Raw genomic sequence first — 24,707 nt, forward strand, 5'->3', positions numbered from 1 at the left:
GCTAATTTTCTTCTGTAGAGATGGGGTCTCCCTGTGTTGCATAGCCTGGTCTTGAACTCCTAGGCTCAAGTGAACCTTCTGCCTTGGGCTCCCAAAGCACTAGGATTATAGGCATGAGCCACTATGCCCAGGCTCCATTCATGTTTAACAATAAATGAGCCTGTGAAGTTCAATTTTTAGCTTATATTGTCCCTCCAGAACAAAATGGCAGTTCATTAGGTTTACATGGGTATGTTTTGTGTTAATTTTAATGAATTAAAAAATAATTTGTTTCACAGACAGACATTATATAATACGTGATTAAGACAGACAACATTTTACACAATCATTAGGGTATTATCACACCTTAAAACAAAAAGATGGTGAAATGTACCACCACCAAACCCTGAAATGCAGTTTTCTTCCTAAAGTTGAGTTACAGGAACGTCTAACAGGTTCTGCTTCATATGAACACCATTGTCATCCTTCTGACACACATGAGCTCAGAATCATGGTTCAGCAGCCTCCTGTCTGGGGACATGATAAATAAAGGAATAAATCTGTGGGCACTGGAGTAACTTCCTACCAGCTACAGAGATGGGGACTGGCCTAAAACCACTGCTGGTTCTGACATGAAGGAGTTAAGAGCCGTGGAAAGTCAGAGGATAGCTTTGTCATTAAAACAGGTCCATACAGCAGGGGAAGCTGACCAACTGTCTTGATTTGCCTGGGACTAAGGGGAATACCAGGATGTGGGATTTTTCACTGCTACACCTAGGATAGTCCCGGGCAAACCGGGACCAGCCAGTCACCCTCGCCGGGCTGTCCACAATGGAGAAAAAAAAAATCTAAAATAGTAGCTCATACAGCAAGGCTGCTGCTGTTTGATTTCTGGTAGGAAGCAGAGCTGGCTTCGTGGGCGTGGGATTGGTGTAGCAGAGTCGAAGAGGACTTAGAACTCATTCTTAGTTTGATGCTCTGCTGCCATTTGAAATTCTTCCTCATTTTTGAACAAAAGGCCACTCATTTTCATTTTGTACTGGGTCCTGCATGGTGTGCAGCTGGTCCACAGATTATGGAGAAGAGGCCTGAGGGTTCTTCCTGCCTTTATTCCTAGGTGGCCTGATGCGAGAAGGTTCTCTCTCCCTCTCTCTCCTTCTCCGTCTTCCTTTCTCATTGTTCTCACCCCTCCCCTTCTTTCTCTTCCACCCCACTCCCTCTCCTCTTTCTGCTTTAAGTAAAACGTGTGCAAGGCATTATTTTATCCATTATATATTTTTAAAGTCCATGCCATCTTATCACAGGTGTTTGTGCTGAAAAAAAATAAACTTGGTTCACATGCAGCACTTCCCCCCTGGATGTGTTTCTCCCAGCAAGAAAAAGTGAGCCGGAGAAGGACAGATCAAAATATTTGGAAAAGTTTAAGAAAGTGTGGCAGCAATACCGGTTGACTGCGGTCTCCAGGCTCACAGCAGGGAGAAGCCACCCTCTGGATCAAAGGGAACCCCCTCAGCAAAGATGAAAGGGGTGATAATTGTAAGTTAAGAGAAAGCGTTTTATAATAGAAGCGATAATAACAGCTGCATAGCAGGAAACTCAGGGAGCATTACATTGGGGCTGGGTGGGTGGGGCCCAGGCAGGTCGACTGAGGAATCTCTCCTAAAACTGTGCTATGGGAATCTGAATTCTCTCCAAGTTATTTCTGCTTTCCTTCTTGGATGTCAAAAATCACACTTTTCAAACAAAGGGTGTCCTTGTGGTGTTTACTTACGCTTTTACAATTTTAAATGTGGAGTGTAAGGAGGACGGGGATGGTGGGCTGAGACAGGGTAAATAACACTGAATTTGGAGTGTGAGGCTGGGTGGCTGAGCTGGGTGTAAGGCTGTGAAGGCCACTTTGGGGCACTGGCTGAGCTCAGCTGTGTTTTCACCTTGACCTCACCTCCTACCGGGAGGAACGTCCCTGGGGAGCAGCAGGGCAGGCCTGGAAGGGGAGGCGAGCGTGGTCCCATCAGCGCCGCCCCCCTGGTACCTCCTCCAGTGTGCGGGGCTCACCTGAGCCATCCGAGCACATCTGAGCTACCGTAGGTCAGCGCGGGAGGAGGTCACAGGCAACAGGACGCCGAGCACCTCAGCTTAGAAAGGTAAGTGGAGCAGAGCTTGCTATGCCAAACGCACGGTCTTTGAGATTTTAAACGTATTTTTTTCTCCCTGTCTTTGCATGGGTAGGGTGTCAAAGCCATCTAGGGGATGAGGCATGGGAACGGGAGTTGGGATCGGCTGCAGAGATTCTGCCCCAGGCGCTGGAAGGTTGCTCAGCTCCCATGGGTTCTCCTTCCTCCTCCTGTGCATGTAGGCAGTAGGGTTAAGAATAGCTCTGTGAAGGTTTGGGTAAAGTAATCTGGCCTTCTAGGGTGGAGGCACGGGGTGAGGATGGTAGAAGTATACTGTAAATACACAGTATGACCTGGCTGGAAAATGATAATTTGTAAAGCATAGAAAACTTGGCTGTGTATATATGTTTGGCTCCCCATTTATATTAAACTAAATGATGAATGACTTTCAGGCAATGAGGCAGAAAAGCAAAAGCATTTCTGAGTGGCTGCTGATAAGTCCGGAGGAGGAATACCAAACCCAGGCCTCCTCCTGCTTTCTTGCTGAAATGCCCTTGCGTTGTAAAAGCTGTACTTTCAAGCTGTGGTTCAACAATATGAAAACTCAGAACTGGCCGGGCGCGGTAGGTCAAGCCTGTAATCCCAGCACTTTGGGAGGCCAAGACCGGCGGATCACGAAGTCAGGAGATCGAGACCATCCTGGCTAACACGGTGAAACCCCGTCTCTACTAAAAAATACAAAAAACTAGCCAGGCTAGGTGGCGGGCGCCTGTAGTCCCAGCTACTCAGGAGGCTGAGGCAGGAGAATGGCGTGAACCCGGGAGGTGGAGCTTGCAGTGAGCTGAGATCAGGCCACTGCACTCCAGCCTGGGCGACAGAGTGAGACTCTGTCTCAAAAAAAAAAAAAAAAAAAAAAAAAAAGGATTATGCATATCCAGAGAGCTCTAGATGTAACTTTTATTAAAGAGTATACATTTAAAAAAATTGTTGGGTCTTTTGAGGTTAACTCAGGTTTCCCTTGGAAAATAGTCTATATTTGTGTGTTAAAGCTTTCCCAGCAAAGTAAATATTTAAGAAAATAATGACAAAGTCACCATTTTATGGAAGACAGAAGTAACTGAAATGATTGCTAAGTGGTAAATATCTAATTTCAAAAGATATGCCTATATTTATTTTGTTCTCTTTTAAAACACATCTTAAGACTTAATTTTCTAGCCTTGACATGGCAACTTAAATTTTTAAAAAATCTATTTTTAGCACAAGTTTTACTGAATTGTCCACCAGAGGGCAGTATTAGATAAAAGTTTCATAAAAATATACATGCACTGTAATTCATAGAAGTCATATGTTTCATTTGTTTTTATTAACAATGATATTAATAGAAAGCACTTCCTTCCATCCACAGAAATAAAGTGAGCAAGCTCTGCATATTTGGTTTCCACATGGGGTAAATCGTTCTGAAAGCAGCATATATTAAGTTGTAAAGGATATGTTTGTTTCATAGCTTTCAAGATGAAAGAAGCAGTCAAAGGAACTACAAACGATTTGGGTGGTACTTTACAGGCCCGGGATTGATCCTATTGGCTTGCTAAAAAGGAGTTTGGTTGTTTCAACTCAATCTCCAACACGCTATTTACCCTCCCTGGGAAACCATCCAAATTCGGCCACATCCCATATGCTAGAAAAAGCTCAGAGCCAGAGCCAACTGTGGGTTTGCCTGAGGTGGCAGAACAGCATGAGGAGAGGTTGCAGGCTGGTTTCCAGGGGCCAGAAACATCATAACCACACCCGTGAGGCTGTCATGAGTGGGAGGTGGTAGGGAGTTACGCCTGGCTCCTACAAGGTCGTCAATAAATGTTGGTTTCTCTCCTATTCACTCGCTGTGTAATTATGTATTACTTTGTGGTGTTGCTTTAGTTTGTAGTATTTAAAATTTTTAAAAATTAAAGAAACACATACACACATACACATGGTAAGCAAACAGTATAAGGTGGTGTAGAATTAAAAATGTGTTTCTGAACCCACCGACCAGACCCTCTCTCCAGAGATGAACATCTGCAACTTTTTTTTTTTTTTTTTGAGACCAACTCTTGCTATGTGGCCCAGGTTGGAGTGCAGTGGCTGTTCACAGGTGTCATCCTGCTATTAATCAGCACAGGAATTTAAACCTGGTTCATTTCTGACCTGGGCGGGTTCATCCCTCCTTAGGCAACCTGGTGGTCCCCTGCTCCTGTGAGGTCACCATATTGTTGCTGAACTTAGTGTGGACACTCTACTGGCATAGCATACTAGAGCCCAGAACTCCTGGACTCAAGCAACCTCAGCCTCTTGAGTAGCTGGGACCACAGGCAAGTGCCATCATGTTGGCTGGCAGTAACACTTTTTGTGTATCATTCAGAAAATTTTCATACAGACATCTGTATATCCCATAGACATTTTTATGCACATAGGAGCAAACTATATAGACATTAGCTTGCACCTTGCTTTTTTTGTTCAATGACGCATCTTGGAAATATTCCCAATTTTATTTCTTAACTTTTCCCATTTTATTTCCAGTGAGACATATTTCTCCATGGCAGGAACTTTGTTGTAAGTATTTTCTTTCCCTCTTTGCCTTACAGTGTCTGAGAGAATACTCTTAACATACGAGGTGTGTAAAAACGATTCTGGGGTTGATTAGTTGGAATGTCAGTCTGTTCCTGGCAAAATGGGGGAAGGAAGAAGGAAAGGTTATAATCACATAGAATAATTTTTATTGTTCATTTCCAAAAACATGAGAATTGGAAAGAGTACATTTGGTCTTGTGTAGTATTTTTCTTAGCCTCCAACTGCTTGAATTTGACAGCAAATCCTTGTATTATTTGGCATGTTGGTTGCCCCAGCTCCCCTCATTTGTCATTCAGTGGCGAGCTGTGCCTTTGGATCACCAGGTCTTCATAACCTCATATTAATGACTGATGCTCTGTGATAACAGGGCATGAAGGGAGCTTCAGAAGTCAAAGATGACATTCGTATAGATCTGTTGGCACACACTATACAGCCTTGAAAATTGTCCTTCATTTAAAAGGCCATGTATTAGGATAGTTGAAATCACATACAACAGTCCTACTACTTTTTACACTACACCCTTTGTTGAGCTTTTATAGCCTTGATTTGAGAAAACTTTTTTTGTTACTTAAGTATCTATGCATTTTATCATTTAGAAATAATCATACCTAGGGGACTGCATTGTGGTGCAACCTTTCAAACATTAGAAAAGTCCCTTGCATAGTTTCAATAGTGAGTTACTACCATTTCCTACTGAATAAAGATTCAGTTTCTTAGGTCGGGACATGATCACAGCAAATCTTGAATGTTTATTTGCGTCCAAGAATCCACGTGTCAGCAAAGTAGACTCTCTGTTCCCCAAATGTGTCTTCACTGTCTGGGCCTTTTTTTCCCCTTGTTTGCCTGTCTGAAATTCCACCTATGTCTTAAGGTCCAGCTTCAATGCTCCCATTTGGATTCAAGCTCGCGGACTGTGCGGTACGCTGTGTGCAGAGACGCGCCCATAGCTCTGGGGAAACAATATGGGTAAGGCACGTTTTCCTTTCTACCAGCAGCTCTGTGGGTAATGGCGGCCACAGTCAGGTGGGCAGTGCTGCAGCGCAGGCCTCATATGGGCTGCAGGAGAAGAGGGAGGGATTGGTTAGTACTGGAGATTAATTTGTGGTTTCCCAGAGGTGACACTCGAGTTGGTTTTTCAAGAGTCTGAGGACTTATTTGGACAGATGCCAGGAGTGGAAGGATATTCCAGATCTGAACAAAGGCTGTATTTTCTAATGATGCTGGCAAATAGTCTGTGTCTAAAGGGTTCCGTGTGTGTGGAAGCGGCTAGAGCTAACCGGGTTTAGGTTCTGAAGAGCCCTGATTTTCTCAGAGCTCAGGAGTTTGGAATGGAAGAGGCCATTGGAATGGAAGACAAGGAGTCTGTGCAAGGGAGGATTGGATGGATAATGACTGTCTTCATCAAAATAGGGAACATAAGAGGTCAGGCAGGGAGAGAGGAGAGAATTACATGAGTCTCATACACAATGAGTTTATGGTGCATCAGAAACCTTTCCTTGGTGATTTCTAATAAGATTTGGGAAGCTCAGGGGGGTCAGGAATGGGGCCTTGGGAGTACAAGTTAACAAAAGCATTTTCTCCTCTATGAACAAAATGATCTTGGGTTAACTTTCTAGCCCTGTTATCCTGGAAACCTGCTAGAAGTGCTAGCTGTGTGACCAGGTAACACCGCTGATGCTAAGAAGGGCTTATGATTGGTAAGCTGCATATGGACAGGGAGGAACAGGAGTGAATCTGACTGTGCAGGGAGGAGGCATAGCTTCGGGCTTCGTGGGTGCCCTGACTTGCAATGGGGCACTCTGCTTGCTGGGACCCGAGAGCCGTGGCTCAGTAGAAGTAGTTCCTGATGTATAGGGGCCAGGGAGGCTTCTGTACCCACCTGTATGTTCTCAGGCCCTCATATCTGACCTGTGGCTCAGGCCCTTAAAACAAACCCCTGGACTTCTGGGAGTGCTCCTTCTGCTGTGCTGTTTCCTGCTCCATTCCTCAATTGAAGCCAGCATTGGGTGAGGCTTCTTGGAGTCTGTAAGTTCTCTTAGCTTAGCCTCAGACTATCAAGAGTGGACATCGCAGGAAATAAGTCAGATTTATTTATATGTGACAGGCAAGATTTCTACTGTTCTGACATATTAAAGAGAATATTCTGGCTTTGTGTGATCGACTTGTTCCTCCATTGATCCCCTCCAGTGAGCCAGGCATGTGTCCTTAGCATCCAGCACATCAGTGCCGGTCACATGGCAGGCAATGCTCAGCCAGTAATTGTTGCATAAAAGAGATCAATAAATATTTGTTGATTACTTTCCACATTTCAAGTACCATGCTGGTTTCCTGGATACAAATTCATGTCAATATACAATATACTCTTTCTCTCAAAGAATTCACATTCTATTAGACTGAAAACAGAATTTTGTCACAGTGTGTGCAAAGGGGAATGATGAATGAATGACTCACATGGTTGATATTATTGTCTTACAGTAGCAAAAATGAACCCTCAATCAGGACCCATTTTGTATAGTATGTTTTTGTTACTTCTTTTCAAATTTATATTTACATTATCAGATTGTCCTATCTCTGTCCCTACCAATGAGTCACTAATTGTAGTCATGGTCATCATTTTCACCATCATTGTTGTCATAAGCATTGCCGTCATCACTCGGAGAGCACATATTGCTTGCCAGCGACTGTGCTAAGTGACCTATTGGGATTATCTAGTTGAATCTTCTAACAGCCCTATGAGGTAATTACTAAAATTATCCCCATTTTACAGATAAGAAAACTAAGTTGGGTAGAAGCAGGATTCAAAACTGGAAGGCTGACTCCAGAGCCCACTCTTTACCGTCCTGCTTCTTGCTGCCCTCACCTCAGGTATTGAGGTCGCCTGTGAAATGAAGCCTGGGCATTTATGTGCTGAAGCCCTGAAAGCTACATCTTGTGTATACATGGAAATAAAGTAAATGGTTCTTCAAATATTTCCTAGGTACAGTAGATTTAGCACAGTTGTAGTAACAATGTCTAGTTCTCATTTACAAATATGCTAAGTGAGAAATCAAAAATGTTCCCCTCCATGTAGGACTTTAAAACTTTTTTAAATTTTTGTGGGTATATAGTAGGTGTATATGTTTATGGGTTACAAGAGACAATTAGATACAGACATGCAATGGGTAATCAGGGTAAATGGGGTATCCTTTCCCCCAAGTATTTATGCTTTGTGTAACAAACAATCCAATTATATTCTTTTAGTTATTTTAAGATGTACAATTAAATTATTTTTGACTATAGTCACCCAATTGTGCCAGCAAATACTAGATCTTACTGTCTATTTTTTTTTTTTTTGTACCCGTTAGCCATCTGCCCTTCCCCCACAGCTTCTGGTAACCATCCTTTTATTCTCTATCTCCATGAATTCAATTCTTTTCATTTTTAGCTCCCACAAATAAGAGAGAACATGCAAAGTTTGTCTTTCTGTGCCTGGTTTATTTCACTTAACATAATGACCTCCAGTTCCATCCATGTTCTTGCAACTGACAAGGTCTCTCTCTTTTTTTTTAAATGACTGAATAGCACTCCATTGTTTATATATACCACATTTTCTTTATTCATTCGTCTGTTGATGGACACTTAGATTGCTTTCAAATCTTGGCAATAAACATGGGAGTGCAGATATCTCTTCAATATACTGATTCCTTTCTTTTGGGTATATACCCAGCAGTGGGATTGCTGGATCATGTGTTGGCTCTATTTTTAGTTTTTTGAGGAACCTCCAAACTGTTCTCCATAGTGGTTATACGAATTTGCATTCCCACCAACAGCGTACCAGGGTTCCCTTTTCTCCACACCCTCGCCAGCATTTGTTACTGCCTGTCTTTTGGATAAAAGCCATTTTAACTGGGGTGAGATGACATTTCATCGTAGTTTTTGATTTGCATTTCTCTGATAATCAGTGATGTTGAGCACCTTTTTAGATACCTGTTTACCATTTGTAGGTCTTCTTTTGAGAAATGTCTGTTCAGATCTTTTGCCCATTTTTATGTCAGATTATTAGATTTTTTCCTTATATATTCTCATTAGTGATTCCTCATCAGATGAGTGGTTTGCAAATATTTTCTCCCATTTTGTGGTTTGTTTCTTTACTTTGTTGATTGTTTCCTTTGCTGGGCAGAAGGTTTTTAACTTGATGTGATCCCATTTGTCCATTTTTGCTTTGGTTGCCTGTTCTTGTGGGGTATCAATTTTGTTTGTTCATGCATAAAGGAATAAAATGTTGGCCCTAAAGTTAGAAATTAATATATAATATATTTTAGTTAAAGCTCAGGCTATAAGACTTTTTGATTGTACTTTACTATACATGGCAAGTTTAGTTTTATTGTATCCTGGTGGAAATCTAGGATAATTTTTTTTGACTTTTTAAAAAAAATTTTTATTATACTTTAAGTTCTAGGGTACATGTGCACAACGTGCAGGTTTGTTACATATGTATACATGTGCCATGTTGGTGTGCTGCACCCATTAACTCATCATTTACATTAGGTATATCTCCTAATGCTATCCCTCCCTCCTCCCCCTACCCCATGACAGGCCCCAGTGTGTGATGTTTGCCTTCCTGTGTCCAAGTGATCTCATTGTTCAATTCCCACCTATGAATGAGAACATCCGGTGTTTGGTTTTCTGTCCTTGTGATAGTTTGCTGAGAATGATGGTTTCCAGCTTCATCCATGTCCCTGCAAAGGACATGAACTCATCGTTTTTTATGGCTGCATAGTATTCCATGGTGTATATATGCCACATTTTCTTAATCCAGTCTATCATTGATGGACATTGGGGTTGGTTCCAAGTCTTTGCTATTGTGAATAGTGCTGCAATAAACATACGTGTGCATATGTCTTTATAGCAGCATGATTTATAATCCTTTGGGTATATACCCAGTCATGGGATGGCTGGGTCAAATGGTATTTCTAGTTCTAGATCCTTGAGAAATCACCAGACTGTCTTCCACAATGGTTGAACTAGTTTACAGTCCCACCAACACTGTAAAAGTGTTCCTATTTCTCCACATCCTCTCCAGCACCTGTTGTTTCCTGACTTTTTAATGATCGCCATTCTAACTGGTGTGAGATGGTATCTCCTTGTGGTTTTGATTTGCATTTCTCTGATGGCCAGTGATGATGAGCATTTTTTCATGTGTCTGTTGGCTGCATAAATGTCTTCTTTTGAGAAGTGTCTGTTCATATCCTTTGCCCACTTTTTGATGGACTTGTTTGTTTTTTTCTTGTAAATTTGGTTGAGTTATTTGTAGACTGTGGATATTAGCCCTTTTTCAGATGAGTAGATTGCAAAAATTTTCTCCCATTCTGTAGGTTGCCTGTTCACTCTGATGGTAGTTTCTTTTGCTGTGCAGAAGCTCTTTAGTTTTATTAGATCCCATTTGTCAGTTTTGGCTTTTGTTGCCATTGTTTTTGGTGTTTTAGACATGAAGTCCTTGCCCATGCCTGTGTCCTGAATGGTATTGTCTAGGTTTTCTTCCACGATTTTTATGGTCTTAGGTCTAACATTTAAGTCTTTAATCTATCTTGAATTAATTTTTGTATAAGGTGTAAGGAAGGGATCCAGTTTCAGCTTTCTATATATGGCTAGCCAGTTTTCCTGGCACCATTTATTAAATAGGGAATCCTTTCCCCATTTCTTGTTTTTGTCAGGTTTGTCAAAGATCACATGGTTGTAGATGTGTGGTATTATTTCTGAGGGCTCTGTTCTGTTCCATTGGTCTGTATCTCTGTTTTGGTACCAGTACCATGCTGTTTTGGTTACTGTAGCCTTGTAGTATAGTTTGAAGTCAGGTAGCGTGATGCCTCCAGCTTTGTTCTTTTGGCTTAGGATTGTCTTGGCAATGTGGGCTCTTTTTTTGGTTCCATATGAACTTTAGTTTTTTTCAATTCTGTGAAGAAAGTCATTGGTAGCTTGATGGGGATGGCACTGAATCTATAAATTACCTTGGGCAGTATGGCCATTTTCACAATATTGATTCTTCCTATCCATGAGCATGGAACATCCTTCCATTTGTTTGTGTCCTCTTTTATTTTGTTGAGCAGTGGTTTTTAGTTCTCCTTGAAGAGGTCCTTCACATCCTTTGTAAGTTGGATTCCTAGGTATTTTATTCTCTTTGAAGCAATTGTGAATGGGAGTTCACTCATGATTTGGCTCCCTGTTTGTCCGTTACTGGCGTATAGGAATGTTTGTGATTTTTGCACATTGATTTTGTATCCTGAGACTTTGCTGAAGTTGCTTATCAGCTTATTATTTGTAGTTATTACAAATAGGAGATTTTGGGCTGAGACTATGGGGTTTTCTAAATATGCCATCATATCATTTGCAAACAGGGACAATTTGACTTCCTCTTTTCCTAATTGAATACCCCTTATGTCTTTCTCCTGCCTGATTGCCCTGGCCATAACTTCCAACACTATGTTGAATAGGAGTGGTGAGAGAGGGCATCCCTGTCTTGTGCCCATTTTCAAAAGAAATGCTTACAGTTTTTGCCCATTCAGTATGATATTGGCTGTGGGTTTGTCATAAATAGCTCTTATTATTTTGAGATATGTCCCATCAATACCTAATTTATTGAGAGTTTTTAGCATAAAAAAACTAAAGGGCTTTTGAATTTTGTCAAAGCCTTTTCTGCATGTATTGAGATAATCGTGTGGTTTTTGTCTTTGGTTCTGTTTATATGCTGGATTACGTTTATTTATTTGTGTATGTTGAACCAGCCTTGCATCCCAGGAATGAAGTCCACTTGATCATGGTGGATAAGCTTTTTGATGTGCTCCTGGATTAGGTTTGCCAGTATTTTATTGAGGATTTTTGCATCAATGTTCATCAGGGTTATTGGTCTAAAATTCTCTTTTTTTGTTGTGTCTCTGTCAGGCTTTGGTATTGGGATGATGTTGACCTCATAAAATGAGTTAGGGAGGATTCCCTCTTTTTCTATTGACTGGAATAGTTTCAGAAGGAATGGTACCAGCTCCTCCTTGTACCTCTGGTAGAATTCAGCTGTGAATCCGTCTGGTCCTGGACTTTTTTTGTTTGTTAGGCTATTAATTATTGCCTCAATATCAGAGCCTGTTATTGGTCTATTCAGGGATTCAACTTCTTCCTGGTTTAGTCTTGGGAGGGTGTATGTGTCCAGGAATTTATCCATTTCTTCTAAATTTTCTAGTTTATTTGCATAGAGGTGTTTATAGTATTCTCTGATGGTAGTTTGTATTTCTGTGGGATTGGTGGTGATATCCCCTTGTGATTTTTTATTTCATCTATTTGATTCTTCTCTCTTCTTCTTTATTAATCTTGCTAGCAGTCTATCAGTTTGTTTTATCTTTTATTGGTCTATCTTTTCAAAAAACCAGTTCCTGGACTCATTGATTTTTTGAAGGGTTTTTTTGTGTCTCTGTCTCCTTCAGTTCCGCTCTGATCTTAGTTATTTCTTGCCTTCTGCCAGCTTCTGAATGTGTTTACTCTTGCTTCTCTAGTTCTTTTAATTGTGATGTTAGGGTGTCAATTTTAGATCTTTCCTGCTTTCTCTTGTGGGCATTTAGTGCTATAAATTTCCCTCTACACACTGCTTTAAATGTGTCCCAGAGATTCTAGTATGTTGTGTCTTTGTTCTCATTAGTTTCAAAAAACATCTTTATTTCTGCCTTCATTTCCTTATGTACCCAGTAGTCATTCAGGAGCAGGTTATTCAGTTTCCATGTAGTTGAGTGGTTTAGAGTGAGTTTCTTAATCCTGAGTTCTAGTTTGATTTCACTGTGGTCTGAGAGACAGTTTGTTATAATTTTTGTTCTTTTACATTTGCTGAGGAGTGCTTTACTTCCAACTATGTGGTCAATTTTGGAATAAGTGCGATGTGGTGCTGAGAAGAATGTGTGTTCTGTTGATTTGGAGTGGAGAGTTCTGTAGATGTGTATTAGGTCTGCTTGGTGCAGAGCTGAGTTCCATTCCTGGATGTCTTTTTTAACTTTCTGTCTTATTGATCTGTCTAATGTTGACAGTGGGGTGTTAAAGTCTCCCATTATTGTTGTGTGGGAGTCTAAGTCTCTTTGTAGGTCTCTAAGGACTTGTTTTATGAATCTGGGTGCTCCTGCATTGAGTGCATATATATTTAGAATAGTTAGCTCTTCTTGTTGAATTGATCCCTTTACCATTATGTAATGGCCTTCTTTGTCTCCTTTGATCTTTGTTGGTTTAAAGTCTGTTTTATCAGAGACTAGGATTGCAACCCCTGCCTTTTTTTGTTTTCCATTTGCATGGTAGATCTTCCTCCATCTCTTTATTTTGAGCCTATGTGTGTGTCTGCACATGAGATGGGTCTCCTGAATACAGCAAACTGACGGGTCTTGACTCTTTATCCAATTTGTCAGTCTGTGTCTTTTAATTGGAGCATTTAGCCCATTTACATTTAAGGTTAATATTGTTATGTGTGAATCTGATCCTGTCATTATGATGTTAGATTGTTATTTTGCTCATTAGTTGCTGCAGTTTCTTTCTAGCATTGATGGTCTTTAGAATTTGGCATGTTTTTGCAGTGGCTGGTACCGGTTGTTGCTTTCCATGTTTAGTGCTTCCTTCAGGAGCTCTTGTAGGGCAGATCTGGTGGTAAAATCTCTCAGCATTTGCTTGTCTGTAAAGGATTTTATTTCTCCTTCACTTATGAAGCTTAGTTTGGCTGGATATGAAATTCTGGGTTGAAAATTCTTTTCTTTAAGAATGTTGAATATTGGCCCCCACTCTCTTCTGGCTTGGAGAGTTTCTGCCGAGAGATCCGCTGTTAATCTGATGGGCTTCCCTTTGTGGGTAACCTGACCTTTCTCTCTGGCTGCCCTTAACATGTTTTCCTTTATTTCAACTTTGGTGAATATGACAATTACGTGTCTTGGAGTTGCTCTTCTTGAGGAGTATCTTTGTGGCGTTCTCTGTATTTCCTGTATTTGAATGTTGACCTGCCTTGCTAGGTTGGGGAAGTTCTCCTGGATGATATCCTGCAGAGTGTTTTCCAACTTGGTTCCATTCTCCCTGTCACTTTCAGGTATACCAATCATGTAGATTTGATCTTTTCACATAGTCCCATATTTCTTGGAGGCTTTGTTTGTTTCTTTTTACTCTTTTTTCTCTAAACTTCTCTTCTCACTTCATTTCATTCATTTGATCTTCAGTCACTGATACCCTTTCTTCCACTTGATCAAATCGGCTACTGAAGCTTGTGCATGTGTGACGTAGTTCTTGTGCCACGGTTTTCAGCTCTATCAGGTCATTTAAGGACTTGTCTACACTGGTTATTCTAGTTAGCCATTTGTCTAATCTTTTTTCAAAGTTTTTAGCTTTTTTGTGATGGATTCAAACTTCTTCCTTTAGCTCAAAGTTTGATCCTCTGAAGCCTTCTTCTCTCAACTTGTCAAAGTCATTCTCCGTCCAGCTTTGTTCCATTGCTGGCGAGGAGCTGCGTTCCTTTGGAGGGGGAGAGGTGCTCTGATTTTTAGAACTTTCAGCTTTTCTACTGTTTTTCCCCCCATGTTTGTGGTTTTATCTACCTTTGGTTTTTGATGATGGTGACGTACAGATGGGGTTTTGGTGTGGATGTCCTTTCTGTTTGTTAGTTTTCCTTCTAACAGTCAGGATCCTCAGGTACAGGTCTGTTAGAGTTTGCTGGAGGTCCACTCCAGACCCTGTTTGCCTGGGTATCAGCAGCAGAGGCTGCAGAACAGTGAATATTGCTGAACAGGTACCTCCCAGTTAGGCTACTCAGGGGTCAGGGACCCACTTGAGGAGGCCGTCTGTCCATTCTCAGATGTCAAACTCCATGCTGGGAGAACCACTACTCTCTTCAAAGCTGTCAGACAGGATCATTTAAGTCTGCAGAGGTTTCTGCTGCCTTTTGTTTGGCTATGCCCTGCTCCCAGAGGTGGAGTCTACAGAGGCAGGCAGGGTGCCATCTGTCCCCGCTTCCCTTGGCTAAGAAAGGGAATTCCCTGGCCCCTTGCACTTCCCTGGTGAGGTGATGCCTCACCTGCTTCAGCTCATGCTGGGTGGGCTGCACCCACTGTCCTGCCCCCACTGTCTGACAAGCCCCAGTGAGATGAACCCAGTACCTCAGTTGGAAATGCAGAAATCACCCGTCTTCCTCGTCGCTCACGCTGGGAGCTGTAGACTGGAGCTGTTCCTATTCGGCCATCTTGGAACCGCCCCCTAGGATAATTTTACTTTCAACTCTATGCCTTAAAGAAGTTTACAAGTGTTCTTGTAGGTTTAAGTGCATTAGAGTGTGCTGCCTATTAATACTGAATTCTTTCAAGCACAGGAGAGTGGAAAGACACTTAATCTGCCCAATTTCCTTGACAATGCTTGAAAATTCCAGAAACACTGTATTTCTCTTACTTTTTTTTTTTTTTGATATGGAGTCTTGCTTCGTCACCCAGGCTGGAGTGCAGTGGCACTATCTTGGCTCACAGCCATCTCTGCCTCCTGGGTTCTAGCGATTCTTGTGCCTCAGCTTTCTGAGTAGTTGGGATGCTGGGATTATAGGTGTGTGCCACCACACCTGGCTAATTTTTATATTTTTAGTAGAGACGGGGTTTCCCCGTGTTGGCCAGGCTGGTCTCGAACTCCTGACCTCAAGCAATTCTCCTGCCTTGGCCTCCCAAAGTGCTGGGATTACAGGCGTGAGCCACTGCGCCCAGCCCCTTTTCTCGTTTTTGTAACTGGCTCTCCACACATCCCTCCACCCCCTTCCTTTGATTTACTTGAGGAAAGACAGCTTGCTTTCACTTCTACTCCCCTCCCCTCCATCCCACTTCCTATACGAGGCTTCTCTGCAGTGGCAGAGAAGGCTAACCCAAGGAATCTCTTTACACTCCTGTCTCTAAATCTCCACAACACCACAAATACAAGGCCATGTGCTTAAGAAGGATGTCAATATGATATATTGTCCAAGGGGGACACTTTTTTTTTCTTTTTCTTTTGAACAGACAGAGTTCCACTATATTGCTCAGGTTGGTCTTGAACTCCTGGGCTCAAGTAATCCTCCTGAGTAGCTGGGACTACAGGCTGAACTGATTGAATTACACTAGGACACCAGGCACAAGTGGCAGTCCCAGCAAGTTGAGATGAACTGTCACCTTAGTAAAAGAGGCATTTACTGAAGGACTGTGGATGACAGAAGAAACACAGAGCGGGCAACAATTTAAAATTGACCTCCTTTTTCGTTTTTTTCTTGAGACAGAGTCTCGCTGTGTAACCCAGGCTGAAGTGCAGTGGCGTGATCTCGGCTCACTGCAAGCTCCGCCCCCCCCAGGCTCAAACGATTCTCCTGCCTCAGCCTCCCAAGGAGCTGGGATTACAGGCATGCACCAGTATGCCTGGCTCATTTTTGTATTTTTAGTAGAGACAGGGTTTCACCGTGTTGACTAGTCTGGTCTCGAACTCCTGACCTCAGGAGATCCACCTGCCTTGGCCTCCAAAAGGGCTGGGATTCCAGGTGTGAGCCACTACGCCTGGCCTGGCCTTCTTGAAAGCCCCTTAGTGTCCCTGCCTTGGGAGGTCCTCAGGAGCTGTCTGGTTTTCCAGGCCTCTCCCTGCTGCTTGTGGCTCATGTTAAGGGAGGTGGGGAGAGAGTGATGTGAAAAGTCCTTTGTCTGCACTGTCCAGGATAAAATAACCACGTGTGGCTATTTTCATTTAAATTAAACTAATTTAAAAATTCGTTTTCTCTGTTACATCAGCCGCAGTTGAAGCACTCGGTGGCTGCCGTATTAGACGGTATAGAATGCAGAACATTTCCATCATCACAGAAAGTTCCATGGGACAGCACTGTCTTCTCACCTCTCCCTGCTTCCTTCCTTAGTTCTGGGTTCCTTATCCTCCCTGACACACACACACACACACACACACACACACACACGCACTGCCTGACTGTCCAAATTCCATTTGTGTATTGCACAGAAAAATGGACTATTCAGGCTGCATCTAAAGGGCTTTTCTTTCCACTAAAGAAGAATTGTCAACGTTCTCTGAGGTGTTTTCCTAAAAACCAAAGACCTGTCTGCCTTGGGAAGAATTATCACTGTCTCCCAGAAGGCAGAAGTGTCTACAGTCCGTTCTTGTTTCTCTAAAATTATGACATTGGTTTTCAAATGTGGCACATGGAAGCCATTTTATTACTTTATCATCATACGGTGGATAAAGAAGTACAAGAAGTTCTAAGTCAAATCCTTTGTTTATTTGGCTATAAAAAGCAAAGAGAAGAAAATGAAAAAAGAATTACAGCTCAGCCTTAGGCACAACATCAGCTTTTAAATGGAACATATTTGACTTGTACTGAGGAATAGTCTGTCTGCACTGTGTTGAATAATTTGCCAGATGGCCGTCCAAACAAATGAACTGAAGCAAAACAGGCCAGATTTATGGTTTCTTTGCACTCAAAAATAACTTTTCTATTATTAAAAGTAAATAATTTCATATTTAGGTGCTGTGGCTTACATAAGAACAATTTGTATTGAGAGGTACGCTAGAAAATAGAGTTATACTGCAGAAGTCAGTAAACATTTGCCTCAATAAGAGATTATTCATTTTGTCTAAGCAATGTGCCAAGGGTGTATATTTATAATCAGTTTTTCCAATTGATCATCAGATTGTAAAAATTCTAGTACCTAAGCTTCTACTGAGACATTTATTGCTGGATTTTTCTCAGAAAATCCTCTTCCTTCCATTGCTATCACCTCAAAACAAACAAAAACGTAAAAAGGGAGATGCATTCTTTGAGTAACCCATTTTATAATTTTTTATTTTTTTTGCAGGAAGATCAGACTCCATGTGACTGAAACGGCCTTGTAGTTTTTAGTTTTTATTCTGTTTATTCATTTAACAAACTTCCTTTTTTTTCTTTTTTTCTTTTTTTTTTTTTTGAGATGGAGTCTTGCTTTGTTGCCCAGGCTGGAGTGCAGTGGCGTGATCTCGACTCATTGCAACCTCTGCCTCCTGGGTTCAAGTGATTCTCCTGCCTCGACCTCCCGAATAGCTAGGATTACAGGCATGTGGCACCATGCCTGACTACTTTTTGTATTTTTGGTAGAGATGGGATTTCATCATGTTGGCCAGGCTGGTATCGAAACTCCTGACCTCAAGCGATGTGTCCACATTGGCCTCCCAAAGTGTTGGGATTACAGGTGTGAGCCACCATGCCTGGCACCTTTCTTTCTGAGACAGAGTCTCACTATTGCCCAGGCTGGAGTGCAGTGGTGTGATCTCAGCTCACTGCAACCTCCACCTCCCTAGTTCAAGGGATCCTCCCACCTCAACCTCCTGAGTAGCTGGGACTACAGGTGTGTGCCACCATGCCCAGTCAATTTTTGTATTTTTTGTAGAGACAGGAGTTTCACTATGTTGCCCAACTGGTCTCGAATTCCTGAGTTCAAGCAATCTGCCTGCCTCAGCCTCCCAAAGTGCTGGAATTACAGGTGTAAGCCACCACACCCAGCCTCATTTAACAGACTTTCAGATACATTTTGATGTGTATGTCCTTCTAGGCAAGTGACAAGTGGGGGTGGGTGCCATTAGGGCTGAATTGCTCAGGGACCCATGCAAGCAGCATTGGCAGGATTTAGGGTGCATGAAGAGTGCATTGAAAGAATGCACTAGTAACTGGGGGAGACTCGTTAGGTGCCATTAAGAAAGTACAGGCAATAGAGGATGGTGGCTTCCACTCAGGTGGGAGCAGTGGAAACAGGGAATTGAGGCAATTTAAAAGATATATAGGAGATAAAATCCACTGGACTTTGTAATGGACTTGCTGCAAGAAGTGAAGGAGAGAGTGGTGTCAAAGATGACAGTGGGGTGAGAGGAGCCCATGATACTGCAAGGTAGTCTAGTTGGAGGAAAAGAATTCCAGAGAGGCAGAGAGAAGAGCACCAGAACAAACCTCTGGTGTGGTCTCACCAAAGGGATATATGACTGGAAAGCGGGAGCAACGCCTAATATGTTGACTGGGATTTCCAAATAGAGTGAGCTGCGCCCTGCTTTTCAGAGCATGCTCCAGGGAGAGGCCATCATGGTGCCAGAGGGGCTGGGCAAGGGAGGTAGTGTGGCATGGCAAGGTCTAGATAGGTCAAGAAAGCCTTTGAGTTTCCTAGGGCTCCAGAGAGAGGCAGGAGGGTTGAGGCAGGGCCAGGACACTGGAAGGGTCCTTAGAGAGTAATGTGGGATATGTCAGTAGATGTGGCATGGGCTGTGCCCCTAGAGACCACAGCATGACCATGGCACTAAGAGTGGGTGATGGATAGTAGGAACAGAAGTCCAAGGACCTCATGGAATGGGTTTCTCTCCAGTGGACCACAGTATATATGACTTTTGGGGATCAGAGACCATCAGTCTCACTACTTCCTGCCAAATGATGCATAAACGGCCATAGGAAAAGGGGAAGGGGAAACTGGGTTGACTGAGTTAAATCAGGTACAAAAGAGCCTTGAGGAGATCCTAACTTGGTAACAGTTCAGTAACTAATGGTCATGCAAAGCTGGAAAACAGCTGGGTTAATCATAAATGAAGTTGACATTAGCCAGCATTTGGAAAAAACAATACATTCTGAAGGCCAGGCAAGGTGGCTTACGCCTGTAATCCCAGCACTTTGGGAGGCCGAGGCGGGTGGGTCACCTGAGGTCAGGAGTTTGAGATCAACCTGGTCAACATGGTAAAACTCTGTCTCTACTAAAAATACAAAACCGGGCGTGGTGGCGCGCACCTGTACTAGCTGGTAGTCCCAGCTACTCAGGAGGCTGAGGCAGTACAATCGCTTGAACCTGCGAGGTGGAGGTTGCAGTGAGCCGAGATGGCATTATTGCACTCCAGCCTGGGCTATAGAGTGAGACTCTGTCAAAAAAAAAAAAAAAAAAAAAAAAAAATTTTGAGCTTTACCTTATACCAAAATATTCTAGATAGTTAAGAAAAAATTAGTATAAATAAAAGGCAAAGAAAATATAAGGGAAATATTATTTGACACCTGAAATGTGAGAGGCCTGTCTAAGCTGTGGGTGGGCTGTGAAATTTTAAAGCAAACCACTGACAGATTTAATGATACAAAGATTTTAAAATGTGCAAGCAAAAATGTGTCATACCTGAATTTAAAATGCACATACATTGCAAAAACAATTATAGCAAATAAGACAGAAGTTTAAATCCTAACAATAGAAAGAACTCCTACTAATACCTAAGGAAGGGTTAAGATCCCAAAAGATAAATAGGCAAAGGATGTGAACTGACAAATTGTAAACATAAATTGTAAATGTCTGACAGAGAAAACTGTTTAACATAATTAGCTTTTATTTAAGAACTACAAATTGACTGGTCATGATGGCTCACACCTGTAATCCCAGCACTTTGGGAGGCCGAAGCAGGAGGATTGCTTGAGACCAAGATTTTGAGACCAGCCTGGGTAACACAGTAAGACCCCCATCCCTACAGAAACATAAACACCATAGCTGGTTGCAGTGGCACGCACCTGTAGTCCGGCTGCGGAAGGCTGAGGCAAGAAGATCATTTGAGTTTAAGTTTGCAAGGAGCTATAACTGTGCCACTGCACTCCAGCCTAGGCAACAGAGCTAGATTCTGTTGAAAGAAAAGAAAGAGAAAGGAGAGAAAGAGAAAAAGAGAAAGAGAAAGCGGGAGGGAGGCAGGGAAGGAGGAAGGAAGAAAGAAGGAAGGAAGGAAGGAAGGAAAAATTAAAACAAGGATGACATGCTTTTTAATATCTATCAACTTAGGACAGATTTTTAAAAATGATAATACTCCTTGCAGGTGAGCCTACAGAAAGACACTCATTCACTTTGCCACTGGGAGAGTAAATTGAGCCAAATCATGTGGATAGTAATTTGGCAACTGTAGTAAAAGTTTAAAAAAGTATAAAATTGGAAACAACATACATTTTCCAAATAGGAGAATATTTAAGGAAATCAGTGTGTATCTACATGCGGTACTATTACACAGCTATTGAAATGAAGGCATTTGAAAATATTTAATGATATGGGGAGTTGCATATGCTATAATGTTAAGTGACTAAAGGCAACATGCTGAATTATATATACAGTGTGATCACAACTATGCGAATAAATATGCATGGAAATAGCTTGAGAAAAATGTATCAATCTACCAGTGCTTATTTGTGAGGGTGGTAGTTATCTGATATTCTTTCTACTTTTCTGTACTTCTATAGTACAGAGTTCTAACTTGAAACATTAGAAAATAATCTTTGTTAGAAATAAAAATGTACTTTTAGCTTACTGCAGCTAACTGACGGCTTCTGCTGTAATGGTTCAAGATGCTTTTTTGGACTAATGTATTTGTCTCAAGTGACTTCAAGTATGAGACTGCTGATTACTCAGAGAAATACTTTGGGGGAGCCAAAAAAATACTTTCATGGCTCTCAATATGTGCCAGGCAACATACTAAACACGTTACACATATTAACTCATTTATAACTCCCGATACTCATATGAGACAGGTCACATTATTATCCGTATTTTATGCTGCAGGAAATTGAGGCACACAGAGGTTACGTAATTTCTCCACGGTCACACAGTTAGTAAATGGTGAAGCTGGCAGTATGGCTCCAGTTTTCCTACACTCTGTGCTCGGTGAGGCTATATTTAAGATAATAAGCAACCCTTTTTTAACTTTATTTTTGAGATAGGGTCTCACGCTGTAACCCAGGCTGGAGTGTGGTGGTAGAATCTCAGCTCACTGCCGCCTCTGCCACCCAGGCTCAAGCAATTCTTGTGCCTCAGCCTCCCGAGTAGCTGTGACCACAGGCGCTCACCACCACACCTGGCTAATTTTTTGTGTTTTTGGTAGAGATGGGGTTTTGCCATGTTTCCCAGGCTGGTCTCCAACTCCTGACCTCAGGTGATCTGCCCATCTTGGCTTCTCAAAGTGCTGGGATTACAGGCATGGGCCATCACACTTGGCCCCTTTTATAACTTTAAAAATAATTTTTTCATAGGTGGTTTTCAATGGCCTAGATAATAGATAACTTTATCTTTCAGAAAACAAGTAAACAATGGAACTTTATGAAAACAAACTGACATCAAACAATACTAAAATGTCAAATGATATTCATGGTCATGAATCTCATCTGTGAACCAAGGGAGTTAAATTAGATAATCTTTCAGATCCCTCCTGGGTGTAATAACCCATAACTGTACTTATTAGCAAGAAAAATGGGTTTTGTATCCTGTACTAGAAATGGTAAAATTATTTCTTCCACCAATCATTTCCTTCCTAACCTCACACCGTTTTTTTTTTTTTTTTTTTGAGGCAAGGTCTTGCTCTGTTGTCCATTCTGAAGTGCAGTGGCACAAACAGCTCACTGCAGCCTCAATCTTCCTGGCTCAAGCGATCCTCCCATCTCAGCCTCCTGAGTAGCTGGGACTACAGACACGTGCTCTCATGCCTGGCTAATATTTTTATCTTTTGTAGAGATGAGGTCTCCCCATGTTGCCCAGGCTGGTCTCAAAATCTTGGGCTCAAGTGATCTGCCCACCTCCACCCACACTTTATTATTAGGTTGGTGCAAACATAATTATTAGAGAAACTTCCATGTGGGCCCGAACAGTACACTCTTACCCCAGCCCAGTTGGTTGGAGCAGGGGCAGATGGCTCTCCCTCGTTAGGCCAATCAAATTCTCTCGAGTTTGGAATTGGTGCTCCAAAATTCTAGTCCCCTCTTGACTGCATGCGTTGGGAGGTCATATAGGCTTCTGTTGGCTATTTTCCACCACGTGCTGGAAGAGCAGAAAAGGCAGCTATGTAGGGTGAGGAGGGAAGAGACCCTAGAGAAGAGAGGAGTCTTGATCCTGCTGCCCCTGGAGACTGGATGACAGGATGGGACTGGAAGGGCAGTGTGGCTGCCTATTTCCCAAATCCTTTCTCACTCCTGATTCCAGGCCTCTATGTGGCCTGACAATATCATCTGACCAGAGGTGCCACAGAAGACACCATGTGTCCTTTCAGTAAATCCCCACTTGTGTTTGCTTGGTCGAGTTTGAGCGGGATTATTACTTGCAGCCAAGCACATAAAATGCATGGGTGCAGCTGGTTTCCAGCACCTCTGGCTGTAGCCACAAGGTGAACAGTGAGCAATTTTCCCTTAGCTGAGCCATTCTGCAACATCTGACATGAGTTGTTTTTCTGGGATGATCTGGCCATTACAGTGAAATCAGCTAAAGGAAGGAATGTATCAAAAACTAGGAATTGCTGTGTAGATGATATTAAAAGAGATTGCGAGCGACCTGCTAGCCAGCTGGTTGACTGAAGGCTTTGGCCTGGGGTCTGAGGCTAGTTTGCAGGTTTAATTTGGAGGTGAGGACACTTGATTGTTTTCAGGTTACCCAGGCTTACTGGGTACTTTGGAGAATTGATTCACGACCAGCAAACTTGTGAGAAACTCATGGATCAGCCCACAGGCCAGCGTCCTAATGCGCAGGGAGATGCCTGTGTTGTTCAGAACATTAAGTCTCAACCGTGCGCAGGGGGCGCCCCTTGTAACACAGGGAACTTCCCTGTGCCAGGCACTTGGCCAGTCCCTGTGCAACACTCTCCAGCCTTGTGCTGTGCTCTGTCCCTCTTGCTCTTGATACCATAGATGCCTTGGCTGGAGCTGGCTGGAGCTTGTCAGGCATACTTGCATATAATTAAATAAAAAGATATAAATGGAATCAAGTCCCAGAAGAAACAGTTAAAGAAGTCAAACGTGGCTGCTTCTGGGATCATAATGAAGGGGTGAAAAGGGACAGCAGCAGGGATCTGCTTTCACTGTAAGCTTTTTCCTACCCTGATTTTTTTGTAACTGTGTGCATATATTACACAGATACAAACAAATAAACGATGACTATCATACCCAGATCCTTCTCCTAAAATAGTGTCTATTATGCCTTAATGCCAGCCTGGATTCTCTCTCCTGTGTTACTGACACAGATCCTAATAGTCTCATTCCATTTACTCTGCTTGCTTGTAAGAGCACAGGCCTATGTTGTAATTTATTTCCTTTAGAAGCATTCATTTTTGTTTGCTTATTTATTGAATTGCTATGTGCAAGGCATTTCTACATAAAACAGTAACCATGTGATTGCACACTTTGTCCTGTATTGGCTAATTATTATGTAATCAATATAGTCATTTGGAGTTGGCCATTTTGAGAATGTACATATTCTAAAGAAACTTTAAAAATGTGGCTTTCCAAATAAATGTCTATGCCAGTCTTTAAAATGTTTCCTTATTTCCTCTGCTTTGTTCCAGCAATGGCAGGTTGAAGGCAGAAAGCACATCTGAAGCCGGAAGAAATGCTGTCTGAACAATTTGTTCATCTATTCATTAAAAAATGTATTGATCATCTATTATATGCCTGGTAGAGTATGACACAAAGTGGGCAGAACACACAGGACATGGTCTTCACCCTTAGGAAGTGTAAGTTCTTGCAGGGTATTTTTTGAGGGGAAGGTAGCTTGCATTTTTACACTAAAAAAATTCATTACCTCCTCAGCTGTTTGCTGCAGCATCCCTTTGTATAGGATTTAGTAAAAACTTGTTTTGCAAATGTATGCTTTCCACACAACTTTGCAGGACAACATCGAAGGCCCAGATTCTCAGTATCTTTTTCTGCTGCCCTGCCCCTGAGGGTTCTGCCGTGTCCCAGTCACTGAGACCTGGAGGGCCTCTCAGACCCTGGGAGCAGAGCGCTTGGGAGGGGCGCACTTGCAGTCTGAGCACAGTATGTGGAGGCTGCTATGCCCATTCCTCCTCCACGGCAAATGTGGGCACTGAAAGTCAGCTTTGCAGAAACCCACTTTCAGGAGCCCGAGGCCTGAAGATGACAATTCCAGGCTGGCTTAGCTTCAAAATAGGTATTATTTTCCCTCTGTTTGCCACGTTGTCTACTTGTTTGGGACAAAAGTCAACAGCACAAGGTCAGCAGCTAAC

The 24,707-nt window shown here is 42.3% G+C and overlaps 1 long non-coding RNA gene across 1 annotated transcript; it reads left to right on the forward strand.

Annotated features, from left to right (window-relative positions):
• The first annotated feature begins 1,620 nt into the window (after positions 1–1,620).
• Positions 1,621–24,472, forward strand: LOC103237029 (uncharacterized). The gene is made up of 4 exons (XR_498509.3): positions 1,621–2,123; positions 4,650–4,682; positions 5,572–5,666; positions 24,027–24,472. It is a non-coding gene; the product is annotated as an uncharacterized lncRNA (long non-coding RNA).
• Positions 24,473–24,707: the final 235 nt, after the last annotated feature.

This window comes from Chlorocebus sabaeus, chromosome 8, assembly GCF_047675955.1.
Source record: "Chlorocebus sabaeus isolate Y175 chromosome 8, mChlSab1.0.hap1, whole genome shotgun sequence".
Lineage (NCBI taxonomy): Eukaryota > Metazoa > Chordata > Mammalia > Primates > Cercopithecidae > Chlorocebus > Chlorocebus sabaeus.